This window comes from Mirounga angustirostris, unplaced genomic scaffold, assembly GCF_029215605.1.
Source record: "Mirounga angustirostris isolate CCGP_5_RB_7025 unplaced genomic scaffold, mMirAng1.0.hap1 SCAF_7, whole genome shotgun sequence".
Classification (NCBI taxonomy): Eukaryota; Metazoa; Chordata; class Mammalia; order Carnivora; family Phocidae; genus Mirounga; species Mirounga angustirostris.
The window spans coordinates 52,925,694-52,939,602 of record NW_026991715.1 but is presented as its reverse complement, the minus strand read 5'-3'; positions in this window follow the sequence as shown (position 1 = coordinate 52,939,602).

Here is a 13,909-nt window from a genome sequence, read left to right as displayed (position 1 = left end):
ACCAATAATGTCAACAAACTCAAGGTGTTAGCGTGTGAAATGAGGTTGTTATTTTGATGACACTGATTATATCAACTGTGTTCCTCCTTACAATCATAGGGTACTTTTAGATCATGGACACTAAAATTACCAACCAGTAATTTGGAGATCAAATTTACAGCAACCCCTTCAAAATAAATTGGTTCATTTTGGCTCCGTGGCATTAGGCAACAGGAGGAATGTGAAGTTCTCAAACTGGTTTGTACCACATCTTTGTAGCTCAAGCTTGATGAAGTTCTGGACAAATGGTTCTTTCAGGCATTGCTCAACTAGGAGATCATTTCTGCTGTTGTCAGAATGGAAATCCCAAAAACACATATTTGAGAGTCCACAGACTGTCTTCATAGTATATTTAAGTAACTTCAAAAGCTTAGTTGGAAAATTATTTTGTAACCCAGGTCATCCTGCTTCATGAGGAAACACTACGTTCCTGAATATCCATCAATCTTATTCGAAGTCACCATATTGGATACAAGAAGTACTGTCCCCCCCTCACGTATTTCTAAGCATCCCTGGATGGCTTACGTTCCTGGTGGTTGCTTATTGTATCAGTTAAGAATTAGGCCCAGTTGCATGTAACCAAAATCTAACTGCTGTGGTTTAACCAAGCAGGAAGAGGGGTGTTGTTCTCACACATTGGAAGTCTGGAGGGGAGCAATCCCAAGGGCTCTGGAAGGTCTTTAGTGTTCTAGGCCCCTTCAGTATTTCTTTCCTCTCTCTGTAATGGAGGGCTTTTGCCTCATGCTTGTTTTCTGGTGGTCACAAGATGGCTGCCCCTTTTCCACACTCAGTGTCTTTGCTCTTGGCAAAAAGAAGGAAGGACTGAGGGGCTCAAAGGACTAAAAAAAGAGGACTAGGGGACAACACCTGAGGCAGCAAAACAAAACTTGCCCCAAAATCCCCAGCGGACTTATTATATCTCACTGGCCTGAAACATAATGTCTACACCTTTGCTGTAGTCTGGGAAAGCAAGGATTTTAGAGAGATATATTCCTACCTGAAACAAAATATGAATAGGGTTGGTAAGGAAAAGGGGGAGCATAAGCTCCCTGAGCACACAGCAGTGCCTGACACTCTCTGCACCCCTCTTTCTGAGCCAGTGCTCCTGGCTTCTCCACACTGGCCATGTTTGGCCATTTCCTAACTACTGGGCAGAACTGGAACGCTGTATACCAGATCTACATGCCTTGGTAGTGGCCTTGCATCTTTCTGGGAGAGTAGCCTCCTGAGCATTTCTTTGTGATCATCCAGCTTGACACCGTCTTATTCGTTCATTTAACAGATACTTTGGTGGTACTTCTATGTGTCAGGTACTGTTGTAGACATAGAGAATATGGAAGGAACCAAAATCTCACAGCCCCTACCCTCATGGAACTCACATCATGGGGAAAACTGATTTTCAGCCCTTAGTCGTCCCCATCTCTGCACATTTGTGCAGGGTACAACCTGCACCACAGTTTGTGACAACCCTGATAATTACCCAGGGATCCAGGCTTCTATCTAACCATCTCTATCAGAAGTCAGAAATAAAGACAGCCTGACAAGGTCTTTTCCTCTTTCCCTGTTGACTCAGAATTCTATAGGTGAAGAGAATATACAGTGCCAGGGTCCTATGTAAGGTATTCAAAGTAGAATGGGATCCTTGAGGAATTTGAAGAGTCTGTATGTAGGTGATCAAGGTTAATGTGGCTGAGTTTATGAGTTTATAAACTTCCCAACATAAAGTCCTTTCCAGACTGTCTCTTCTCCAGCTACCGTGCTCTGTTTTGTGTTCTGTGTTCCAATTAAGCATAGGATTTTCCTTGTCTCACCTTCACCCTTTCCCTAAAGAGCTTCTCCCTGCTCTCTCTCCAGCCATATCCTTTAAACCACATTATTTCAAACCATTCTTCTTAAACTCACATACTACACTGCCTTACCGGTCCTCACTCTGTTCTGCCTGACTCTCCCTCAACACTTGCATTTAGCTATGTCCAACTACCCATCACCACACCATCTATACGTGGGGCCACTGCAGGTTTAAGATGCAAAATTTCTCTTCAGCATGCTCAATTTTCTAGGCAATTTATATTTGAGATTGCAGGTAAGTGGGTGTATCACTGGTTCTAGCCTTCTCTGGGTGGTGACAGAATCATGGGGAGGCAATCTGTGTTTCCTCCACCTCCTGAGACTTCTTTGTGCCGAAGCAGGTACAGTGCACCAACTCAGGCTTTGTTTTTACAATCAGCCTTTGACTGAATCACTCCTCTTTGGGAGTCCACTGATTCCGGGTCCTCAGAGGAGTAGGTATAAAGAGAGGTACAATTCCATGCACATGCTAATGGAGAGTGCAGAACCGAGCTCCCGTTTTCTTCCCAATAAAACGAGCGATTAGATATTTATCATAATTTGATGTAAGGATTATATGAGAAAATGTATAATAAAATCCTTTGTACATTGCAGGTGCTCAACATATATTAATTCACTGCTCCATCCCTGTTACATTCTCATGTTGAGATATCCACTGTTCAGTTACATGAAGTCTCATTCCCTCCCAGACTATTATTGTGAACCCCTCCAAGAGAAAAGTCATATCCTATTTATTTTTACCTAAGGAAGAATCAGGTGATAGAAAGAACATGAGGAATCATGAAACCATGATCTTGTTCATGGACCTGCCACTCATTATCTATGTGACTTTGGGCTAGTTTGCTTGTCAGTAAAATAAGGGGTTTGATTTGGAGGATTGCTAACATGTATGTGTCTAACCTAAACCCCCAAAGAACTTAGTGATGGGTACCCGATAAGTATAATACTCAAGACTTTTTAAAAAAAAAACTTTTATTTAAATTCCATTTAGTTAACATACTCGTATTAGTTTCAGGTGTACAATATAGTGATTCAACCCTTCTATACATCACCTGGTGCTCATCACAACAAGCACAGTCCTTAATCCCCATCACCTATTTCACCCATTCCCCCACCCTCCTTCCTCTCTGGTAACCATCAGTTTGTTCTCTATAGTTAAGAGTCTGTTTCTTGGTTTGTCTCTCTCTCTTTTTTTCCCCTTTGCTTGCTTATTTTGTTTCTTAAATTCCACATACTCAGAAGTTTGTAATAGGCAAATGGGCGAGTGTCCAATGTCTTGATGGCATTGTGATCATACCAGGTCTTCCTTCCCAATGGGCTCATTCAAGTCTGACAGACTAGAGAACTTAATCATGCTGTAGCTCCTCAGGCCCACAGATGAAACATGTCCCTGCAATCAAGCCCAATCCCCGGCCAGATTCTATGAACCAGCCATCCAAGTCACAAAATGCACACCCTCCCGTAAACATCATCCATCCATCCCAGCCAATGAGGATGATGTGGGGATGCTGGTGGGAATGATAGACTGAGAGATAGGAATTTAAATTCAGGTTCTGCAACTTCCCTTTTGTTTTACTCCCACACTAGCTGATGACGGAAGCTAAGGTACACAACTGGTGAGCAACTGTTTGGCATCTTCTCCACCCACAGACAGTGTCATGAAGTTCAGTATTGATGTTGAACATGGCTTTGAGATTATCAGGTAAAAAAAAATGCTATATTGGTCAGATTATAAAATTTCCAGTTCTCCTATCACATTTCTATATACTAAGAAAGGTTTTTCCTTGCCTGAGGTCTTTTATTTAGAGTTCTACAAAACCCAATGACTTGCATTACAACTCATCAGTTTAAGCGGTATCTTTGAGCCTATTTTAAACAAAGCTGGGATGAAGGTCCTGGTTCTTGATGTGTTCATGGTACCATTACAAGAATATGTACCATATTGATTTCTAATGAGCTAGCTTGGATTTTTCTTTAAGAATGTTAAGCCAAGGGGCACCTGGGTGGCTCAGTTGGTTAGGCATCTGATTTTGGCTCAGGTCATGATCCCGGGTTCCTGGGATCGAGCCCCACGGGGGCTCCCTACTCAGCGGGGAGCCTGTTTCCCCCTCTCCCTCTTCATGCTGCTCCCCCTGCTCGTGCTCTCTCTCTCTTTCTGTCAAGTAAATAAAAATTAAGAAAAAAAAAAAAAAGAATGCTAAGACAAGATCATTCTGATACAATTTTATTTCTGCCTCTGAAGGCCAGGAACCTCACACTGAATACAAGTTTTCATAATTTAAATTGGCCAAAGGTCAAACTGCAGAGAGGAAGGGATTGGAAATTAGCCACCAAAGGAGAATGAATTGTCCAGCTCAAAAGGTAAGTTTGCCTCCATTTTAGCACATTCCTCATTTGGAAATCTAGACGAGAAGGCAGTAAGGTAAAGAGATACAACTCTTCCTAAGATGTGAGCTAGCTCCTGGCTGTTTTCAATTTTCGCACATTCTTTAGTTTAAGGATTTGCCGGAGGACTTAGAGCAGATGTTGTGAAGGCTGTCAACTCAAATGTACCTAGGCATAACTAATATATCCTGCTTCATCGGTTTGGAATATGAAATAGCCTCACCTTTCTTTGAATGTTCAATTTATAATAATTCCAACTCCCTGTTTTCACTGAGAAGTCTCTACTTTTCTGGCCCTTGCCCATGAGAAGTCTAAGAACCCAAGTCCACACAGGCCAACACAGTCACTCATGGAAGAAGATGCTAGCTCTTTCTGTGTCACTACTGAAAACACTGGTCCCAGTCTAGTGCAGGCAGAAGGGTTGCTGCCATCAACCGTCTAGGGACCAGGGGAAGTTGGCAGGGCAGAGTGCTTCTCCCTGGAATGCCATGTTCCACTCAGGCATGGGGCTCCGTGCCTTAGCAAGCTGGGTTCCAGCTTGGACCTGGTCTTTGTGACCAGTTTTCTTTTCTCACATACTTAGCCATTTGCCACTGAGCATGGTCACGGTGTGATGATGACTCAGTCTGGAAGGGACAATATCAGTCCCAGATCAGCTCTCCTCTTGGACAACCTTGACCCTGTTCTTAAGCTTAGGGCACTCAAATGAGCCTGATGGTGAAGTTCCCCTTGGGCCCCACGCCAGTGACTTTTCCTGCTAAATTAGTTCAATTAAAAAGATTTCAGTATTTCAGAGATGTTCTAATAACTTGGCATATCTAAAGTAAGGACTCTGATTCCTGTCTCTTTTCGGCTCTCAAAGAATCACATTGTAAACCTGGGACCGGTACATGAAGGAGTGACACTGTCTAATGCCATTGCCAAGAGCAGCCAAGCATCAAGACTTTGTCAAGTCAGAGAATACCCTGTTACAAGCCCTCTGTGAGAACAGTGGGTGAGCGGTAGCCTTACATCTGCTGAGCCTCTCATGTGGCTCAGCCCAGAACAAAAGTGTCTACATCAAAGTGATTTGATAACTAGAATCAGAAACAGCAACTTCTAAATGGCCTTTTCCCAAGAGTAATAATAAAGATGATATTTTTAAGTTCGACATCGTTGGGCCACCAGTAGTAGTTTGTGTGAACAGTAATGGTTTGTGAGAATTGATCGAGGACTTTCTATATATACGTTAATACTCAGTGGAAAGGGAAGGGTGAAAGAGGAAGAGCCCTGAGCCCCCACGTGTGCAGGTTTGTGCTCGTCCTGGCGGACTTGTCTCCCTACAGAGCTAAGGCGCAGCGAGGTTAAGGAACCTGCCCATTGTCCCAGAACCAGTGCATGGCAGAGCTGGGATTCAGAATCCTGTCCTCCTGACTGTAGTAGCATCCATGCTTGACACCACTGTACCCTAGGTCCTCTCTGGGTGAGCAGTAAGGATGTTAATCAATCAAATGGGCAGAAATGTAGAAAACACAAGGTCTGGGGTCCCTCTGAAACTCTGTCTCGTCCTCTCCTCACACCTCTGCTCCATGCCAGGTGTGCCTTGGTGATTAATGCTTCTGACGCGCTGGGTGTGTCCAGATGATATGCTATCTACAGCACGCGAATGGGAAATTTCAAGATGGTGTTCTTTAACAGGCTTGCCACCAAATGCTGTCAGAAAACTAAAATTGTCCAGGCTATTTTGAGACCAAACTCAAAGTTTTATCCAGCTTCTCCCCCAAGTAAATTGATGTTCATGAATCTCAGAGCTGTTCTCTGCCTCACATTTTAGTCGGAGTCAGGTAGCTAAAATTTGTGCTCATTCAGATTCGTGTCCCTATGTGGACCCCAAGCCTTCTGAAAAGCCCGGTGGAATTATATGGTCTCAGATGGAATCAGGGGCCTGCATTCATTAGCTTCCAAGTAAAGAGAGAGAAGGCAAGAGTTGACTCAGAACATGAACACAGTACCAAGAAGAAAATTAGAATTACCCATTTAATGTTTACACATCTCCTAGGCGGGGGTGAGTGTAGCTTATTTACTTTTGAGTGTAAATTACCGAGTTTTCCCACTTTGAGATAGAAACCCAACCTGTGAGACAAAATTTTCTTTTCTTCCCTCCTTTTCTAATAAGTAGGGATGGCTTGGTGAAATGTGCATCAGTTTTCATTCCAGGTGAGAAAATAGAAGGAAGGCTGCAGTTCCTAAGTAATGCATCTAAGATGCATCTGAGACTAGAGACAGGACACTTATATAAATAGTAGCAAGGACTGGAAATTTCAAGTCCTCCCACTCCCCCACCCCAATTATTGGCACTTGACACTTGGCCTTGGGTCCTGGAGTCCACATGGTCACTGTGCAGCCCGGGAAGTGATGCAGGGTGACACACACAGAGAATCTTTTCCTGGAAGTGGGTTTGGAGAAGAGCTTCTTATAAACAATAAGCCCTTGTGTATGGGATTGAAAATAAACTCAGTGCATACGGTTACGGTTATGTGTTGAAAGGCTAAAATCCACCATCTGTCACCTATCTCCATGCCCTGCCTGAAGTATTTGCTTCTGCCTGGAGCCCCGTTCCAGGAACTTTGACTAAGTGGTCATGCACTTCTTTATAGAGGCAGTGATTTACGGTAGATGGCCATGGACTTGAAACTTATTTTTAAAAACAGCTAACGCTTCTGTCCTTTTTAAGAAAGGAGGTGATTTTGTATTAGCTGATCACATGACCTTTCATCTGTCCGCTCGTGCCTGGTTACCCACCTGTGGTGGTCTCACGGACTCTTCTGGGTCAGTTTTCATGTATTTTCCTCCGTGAGTGTATATGATATTATCCAGTCATAGGGTGCTACTGGCTTCAAGTTGTGTGAATGAAAAACAGTTACAAGCTCTCAGGCTCTGCCCCTCCGTACAAAGAAACATAATAATTTTCTATCATTGCTTTTGATGGCCTCCTAAAGTTATCATTAAGCAGGTAATATTCCTGGACCAGGACCTGTGTATATGGGTCAGTTCCGCCATGATGTACATCTCAGTGGACATGCTTCCTTCCTGTCTTTCTTTCTCCTGTGGCACAGCTACAGTTCTGGAATTAACTATCATTTCAAGAGGATATTTTCTATCAATTCAAAGCCCTTAGGAGGGCTCAGGGAAGAGTATTTTGGCGCTTACCTAGGCAGGATGATTGTGCTGGTTGTCATACCATTTTGGAAATTAAAAGTGTCTTGAGTCTTGTGATTACATAAAGTCCTGCTTGGCAAACAAGGATTGTTCTGGCATTGGAGGCCTGGGATCTAACGTATCCTCTTTTTTACCTAAATCCTTTCTCTGTGAGTCTGCATTGTTGGTAAAAGGCACAACCCAGGACGGTGCTGGCTAAAATTCCGGTCTGACAGGTAATGAACAAGGCAGGGGTCCGGGGGAGGGCAGGGGGCTCAAATCTCTTCAGTCATTTTAGAGAATAGGGAGGACAGGGTGGGAATGTCCTGGCTTCTCATTCCGTTGGCTCATGTTCAGCTACAAGAACGAGCTGGAGGGCACACGGGGAAAGCATGACTCCTGTGTTCCCATAAGATGGTCCCTGAAATAGGACCATTTCACGTATTAAATGAGTCCCAGTGGCAGCTGAATGCTATAAAATGTTAGAAATTTTACCCTAAGGACAGGTTCCCAGCCTGTGGGCTCCTGGCAGGCTGCAGTTTTGTAGAGGGTAGAAAATTCACAATTGCGGAGAAAGAGCCCATGTGATGGGGGCGTGCAAGTGTGTCCAAGGTCATCTGGCAGAGTGGTTAAGGCCCTGGAGCCTGATAGCTTCAAACCCTGGCTGTGCCTTTTACTAGTTGTGTGGACCCAAAATAAGGTGTTTAGTCTCTGAGTGCTTCTGGCTTTTCATCTGTCAAATGAGGGCACCCCCTTAGGGTGGTCATCTTAAGTGAGTTAATATATGTGAGCTAGTGTTGCTCACGCAGTTAAGACACAAGACGTTTTAGCTATGATTATTAGGCAGACATATTTGTGGCTGCTCTCATGATAAATTAAAAATATATGCATTTAAAGGTGGTTTCATTGCAATTCTTTGTCAGTGTATGTGGTTTCAGTGGATGGAAATCAAAGGTAGAATTATCATCATAAGGGGATTCTTATTGTCAGAAAGAGATGGAAGGAATAAAGAGGTGGTGCTGAGTTTTCCCAAAACAGGGAAGAAAATACAACTGGCATGCAGGGCCAGTATCTCCCGGTGGGTGCAGGAGATGGAGAGGCGAGGGCCCATGATACTTTCAGGAACTCATAAAAATGTTCTAAATTCTTCTTTTTTAAAAAGATTTTATTTATTTATTTGGCAGAGAGACATAGCAAGAGAGGGAACACAAGCAGCGGGAGTGGGAGAGGGAGAAGCAGGCTTCCTGCTGAGCAGGGAGCCCGATGTGGGGCTCGATCCCAGGACCCTGGGATCTTGACCTGAGCCGAAGGCAGCCACCCAAGAACTGAGCCATCCAGGTGCCCCCAAAATGTTCTAAATTCTTTTAAAAGTAGAAGTAATACTTTCATGTGTAATTGTTAATATTAAATATACCTTGATCTTTAGTGGATATACATTTAAAATATAATTTTTTATATTTTTATGTGGGAAGTTGGCCAACGAAAGCAAAATATCCAGGCCCACGGATGTCTGAGTGCAAGTGCTTCTGTTACATCTGTTCACGTCCTTTTCTGTGTTCCCTCCTGAGTGGGGAGGTCTTAGGAGCAGAGACTGCATCTTTATTTGCCTTCATACACACAAAGCCTTTCATGGTGGCTGGCACCTAACAGGCAACCAATAAATATTTGATGAAAGAAATGATGAGCATTTTGGGTGACATGCAACAAGCTTGGGGCCTTGGAAAGAAGGGAGTTGTTCCGTCTCTAAGCGAGTTCATCTCAGTGCATCCTAGAAGTGCATTTGAAAGTGGCATTCTATGTGATGTGGATGAAAACCCAAAAGGAGGGATGCCTGGGTGGCTCAGTTGGTTAAGCGTCTGCCTTCGGCTCAGGTCATGATCCCCAGTCCTAGGATTGAGTTCCACATTGGGTTCCCTGCTCAGCGGGGCATCTGCTTCTGCCTCTTCCCTCTGCTCAAGCTCTCTCTCTCTCTCTTTTTTCTCAAATAAATAAATAAATCTTAAAAAAAAGAAAACGCAAAAGGACGGAAAAGTCACTGAGCAGGGCGAAAGAGAGACACATACTCCTTTTACTCTGGATTTGACTTGAGAGCAGTCTTTACATGAAAGACTGACCATTGAGCTCCAACTGGGGCCCAGCTTCTGGGAAGGGAGCCCTCACATGTAGGCCCTAGCAGAGTGGGGCTCTTCGCAGGAGAAGGGGGAATGCAACTATGGAAACGTGAACACAAACAAGTAACACCCTCCCCTCCTCCCTTAGGGCTCTTCTGGGTCCTCTGCTGCCTGAGGCCAGGGAAGGAAGGGGTCCCTGGTAGGACAGCAGTGCCCCGGGAAGCCAAGGTCTTGGCGGCTAAGAACCAGATCCAGTGGGAAGTAAGTGGAATTGCCAAAGTTGTGCCCAGAGCTCACTCTGAGCTGGATCTGCTTCATGGAATACCGGGGACGTGGTGGGGGGCAGAACTGGGGAGAAGCATGAAGAAAATCAAGACAACTGTCGTCTGTAGGAAAAAGGGAAATATTGTTACTTTGGATTTTTAAGTGAATCAAAAATCTCCTTTTGCTTCATTTGTTGTATTCAAAAATATTTCAGATATACTGTGAACTATTCACAATAGGAAATACACAGAAATTAAAATAAATAACAGCATGGATGATTCTTAGCAATAAAATATTTAGCACTTTTTGATATGGAAAATTTTAAACATATGGAAACAGAAAGAATACTGGGATTTCCTCCATGTACCTACCACCCAGCTTCCATCTTAGCCAGTCTTGCTTCATTTGTATGTCTTACCTCCTTCCCCCTCCCTTATTATTTTGAAGAAAAGCTCAGACATCATGGAATACCATTTTTATAATCTTAAAAATAACGAAAATTTAAAAAACATTTTCATGAATACATGGATTCAGTAAAACCATATAAAAAGAAATTCAAGGAAATGAAAAGCACAGCACTTGGGGTGGTAGTTACTGCATGTAGGTGGGGGTGGGTTACATGTAGATTAGTGTCTGGGATTTTGTTTTCAGTGGCCAGTTCTGGGTACTTAACTTGTTACCTTGTTAAAAAGAACTGATTAAAGGGGTACTTGGGTGGCTCAGTCAGTTAAGCGTCGGCCTTCGGCTCAGGTCATGATCCCAGGGTCCTGGCATCGAGCCCCACGTTGGGCTCCCTGCTCAGTGGGGAGTCTGCTTCTCCCTTTGCTCCTCCTCCTGCTCTCTCTCTCTCTCAAATAAATAAAATATTAAAAAATAACTGATTAAAGAACAAGATGTAGAAGGAGACCGTGCAGAACCAATATGAGAGGGTACGTGAACCAAGGATACATGATCATCCCGTGCTGTGCACAGAAGCCCCAGGGGTCCTCTTTGCTCCCTGAGCCAGTGGTATCACCATCTTCCTTTTCAGAGGTGACTGGAGTGTGTGGTAGGAGAGGACTTGGGATCGAGCTTATTTGAAGGCCTGAGTGACATGGGTAGAGCTCCGTGTCTGCAAGCATGTCCATGTGCTATTTTGCTGTAACCCGTTTCACTTGGCCTTGTTCCTGCCTGAGCTGTGGGACCCAGAACCACAGCTTGCTAGGAGAGGCTGCAGAATGACTGCATCCTACACAGGAGAGGCACATCCATTGCAGCCAAATGTACTACGGTGGGGGCTCCAAGAAGATGCTTGTGAGGCGAGGTGTGTTTCTGGCAGGCAGGGGAGGTTCTAGAGCAAGGGGGAAGACGGGGAGAAAGAAGGAAGTAAGGGGGGGGGAAGGTGAAAGAGAAAGACAGAAAAGGGATGAATCGAGGGAGGGTTTGTACATAACTATTTATAGTGTATATTTTCTCAATCCAAGATGTATTTATTTATTTATTTATTTTTTAAAAAGATTTTTTATTTATTTATTTGAGACAGAGAGAATGAGAGAGAGAGAGCACATGAGAGGGGGGAGGGTCAGAGGGAGAAGCAGACTCCCTACCGAGCAGGGAGCCCGATGTGGGACTCGATCCCGGGACTCCAGGATCATGACCTGAGCCGAAGGCAGTCGCTTAACCAACTGAGCCACCCAGGCGCCCCCAAGATGTATTTAAATTAATGAATTGGAAGAACTTTTCCACTTTCAGCCTATGTCCTCACTTGAGGTTTGAATTTTGAGCGCCTGGGTGGCTCAGTCGGTTAAGCATCTGCCTTTGGCTCAGGTCATGGTCCCAGGGTTCTGGGATCGAGTCCAGCGTCCGGCTCCCTGCTTGGCAGGGAGTCTGTTTCTCCCTCTGCGTCTGCCCGTACCGCCTGTTCGTGCTTGCTTTCTCTCGCTCTCAAATAAATAAATAAAATCTTTAAAAAAATAATGATTTTTAATACAATTGTGGTAGATGGAATTGCTTGACTTAATTAACTCCCATTTATTGAGCAGAGCGGTGTGGGCAGAGTGTAGTCCTTTCAAGCACCTCTTTTTAATGTTGGCTCTGACCTTTGAGCAGGTCATGTAAGCTCTCTGGGCCTCAGTTTCCACATCTGTAAAAACAAGGAAGTTGGACTAGAAGATGTCCAGGGTCAATTTCAGATGTAACATTTTATGATTAAAGAAATTTTTATATTTCTTTTTGTATGGTTAAGTGACTTGAACCAGACCATAAATTGCACAGAAATGAGTATTTCATAGGGATTAAAAAAAACCAACAACAACAGTAAATTTGGCCTCCGACTCCCCAGATTAATGTTAAATTTCTATACATGCAGTTGCTTAGGTCTGGAATTCTCATGTTTGTCCACATTTCCTCATGACCTGCACACCTTAGGAGAAAAATGAGGGCTGCAAAGTCTTCTCCACACAAGCCCACAGTAAGTGGAGCAAAACTTTTCTTGAATAAGGAAGAGTTCTCTGAATGGGAACAGTGACTAAGGGAACAGCCTCAGATTCTAGATTCTGTATTCGGTAACAAAGTCACAGGTAGAAAATGGCTCTCTGATTTTGAGAACCACAGGATACAGAGTACCAGCCCTGAAACACACACACACGCACACACACACATAATTAAAGGAAGCATCTTTTTGCAGTCTGTGCATTCTGATTCGGGGCCCAGAATCACGGCTTTTCTACTTAGATGGGAACAGGTGACAGGCTTGATGCTGATGCCAAGACCCTTTGTGCCCCAGGAGAGATGCTGAGGCAGGTGTGCAGGCTCAACCATCTGTGCTCCTGGCGGGGTCATGGGGTAGAAAGGGCGGGACTGGAATCACAATTAAAATATCACAGGAAGTAAATAAAAAGCCCCGGATCAGACCCAAATATAAATTGTTTTTAAAATATGATGAAGATCAAATCTGTGGGGGGAACACATTATTTAATAAATAATGCTGGGATAACTTTGTTCATTTGAGAAACTCCAAGTTGAAACCTAAGCTCACATTATACACTTAAATACATTCCAAGTGGACTAAAAAGTTAAATATAAAAGTAAAACTGCCATCTAGGTAGGAAAAAAATACATGATTTTTAGATTGAGAAGCCTTTTCCAAGGCAGAAGCTATGAAGAAATAAGTGGATAAGTTTGACAACATGAAGATTTTATATTTCTGTACATGCTAAAAAAATAAACATTAAAGGCAGAGGACAAACTGGAAAGCATATTTGCAAAATAGGTGATGGATAAAGATTCAATATCTCCCTTACAGCAAGATTTCTTATTAGTCAATTGAGAAAAGATAAATCCTCAAAAACAGAAATTGACATGGGCAATAGGAAAGAAAAAACTACAAGAGAGCCTCAGGTATAATCCAAGTAGTATAAATTAAAACAACGAGATACTATTTTGCCCATAAAGTCAAAGAGTTAGAAGACTGATAATACCCTTGCTAGTGGTGTGGTGAAATTAGCACTCTAAGATTAAATTTACTCTTGGCTCTGACTTTAGTATAAAATCCTAGGATAGACATTTAAGCTTTCTGAGATTCAATTTTCTCATCCATAAAATGGAGCACATAATAGTCTCGCAGGTTTAGGGTGAAGATTAGACGAGATAGTGGATTTTAAAAGAACTTTGTAAATTCAAAAGTAGTATATACACAGGAATATACAAGTATAATTATTGGGTCTTATAAGCCAAGTGGATCTGTGCTATACCTCAAAGAACAAAAGGCAGATGAGGGGTTAAGTAGACTTGCTTCTTGATGCCATCTTTAAGATCCTACACTACTCAAATAAGTTCCTTGAAAGAGCTGTGTGGGATTATAGATTCAGTAAACTACAATTTAGAGGTTGTGCTAACAAGGACTGAGATACTTGGGTGTTGCTATAGGAGCAGCAGATACCCTAAAAAACGTGTTGGCAGGAATAGATTCCTGAAACCACCATTCATTGCTGGCAGCCATGACAAGAGGGGGTGATGGAAGCTATTTCCAATGACAGAAACTTCCCCAGTGGAGCATGTGCTGAGAGTCCCTGGGATGGAACTGTGTCCAAGGAGAGCTATCACTA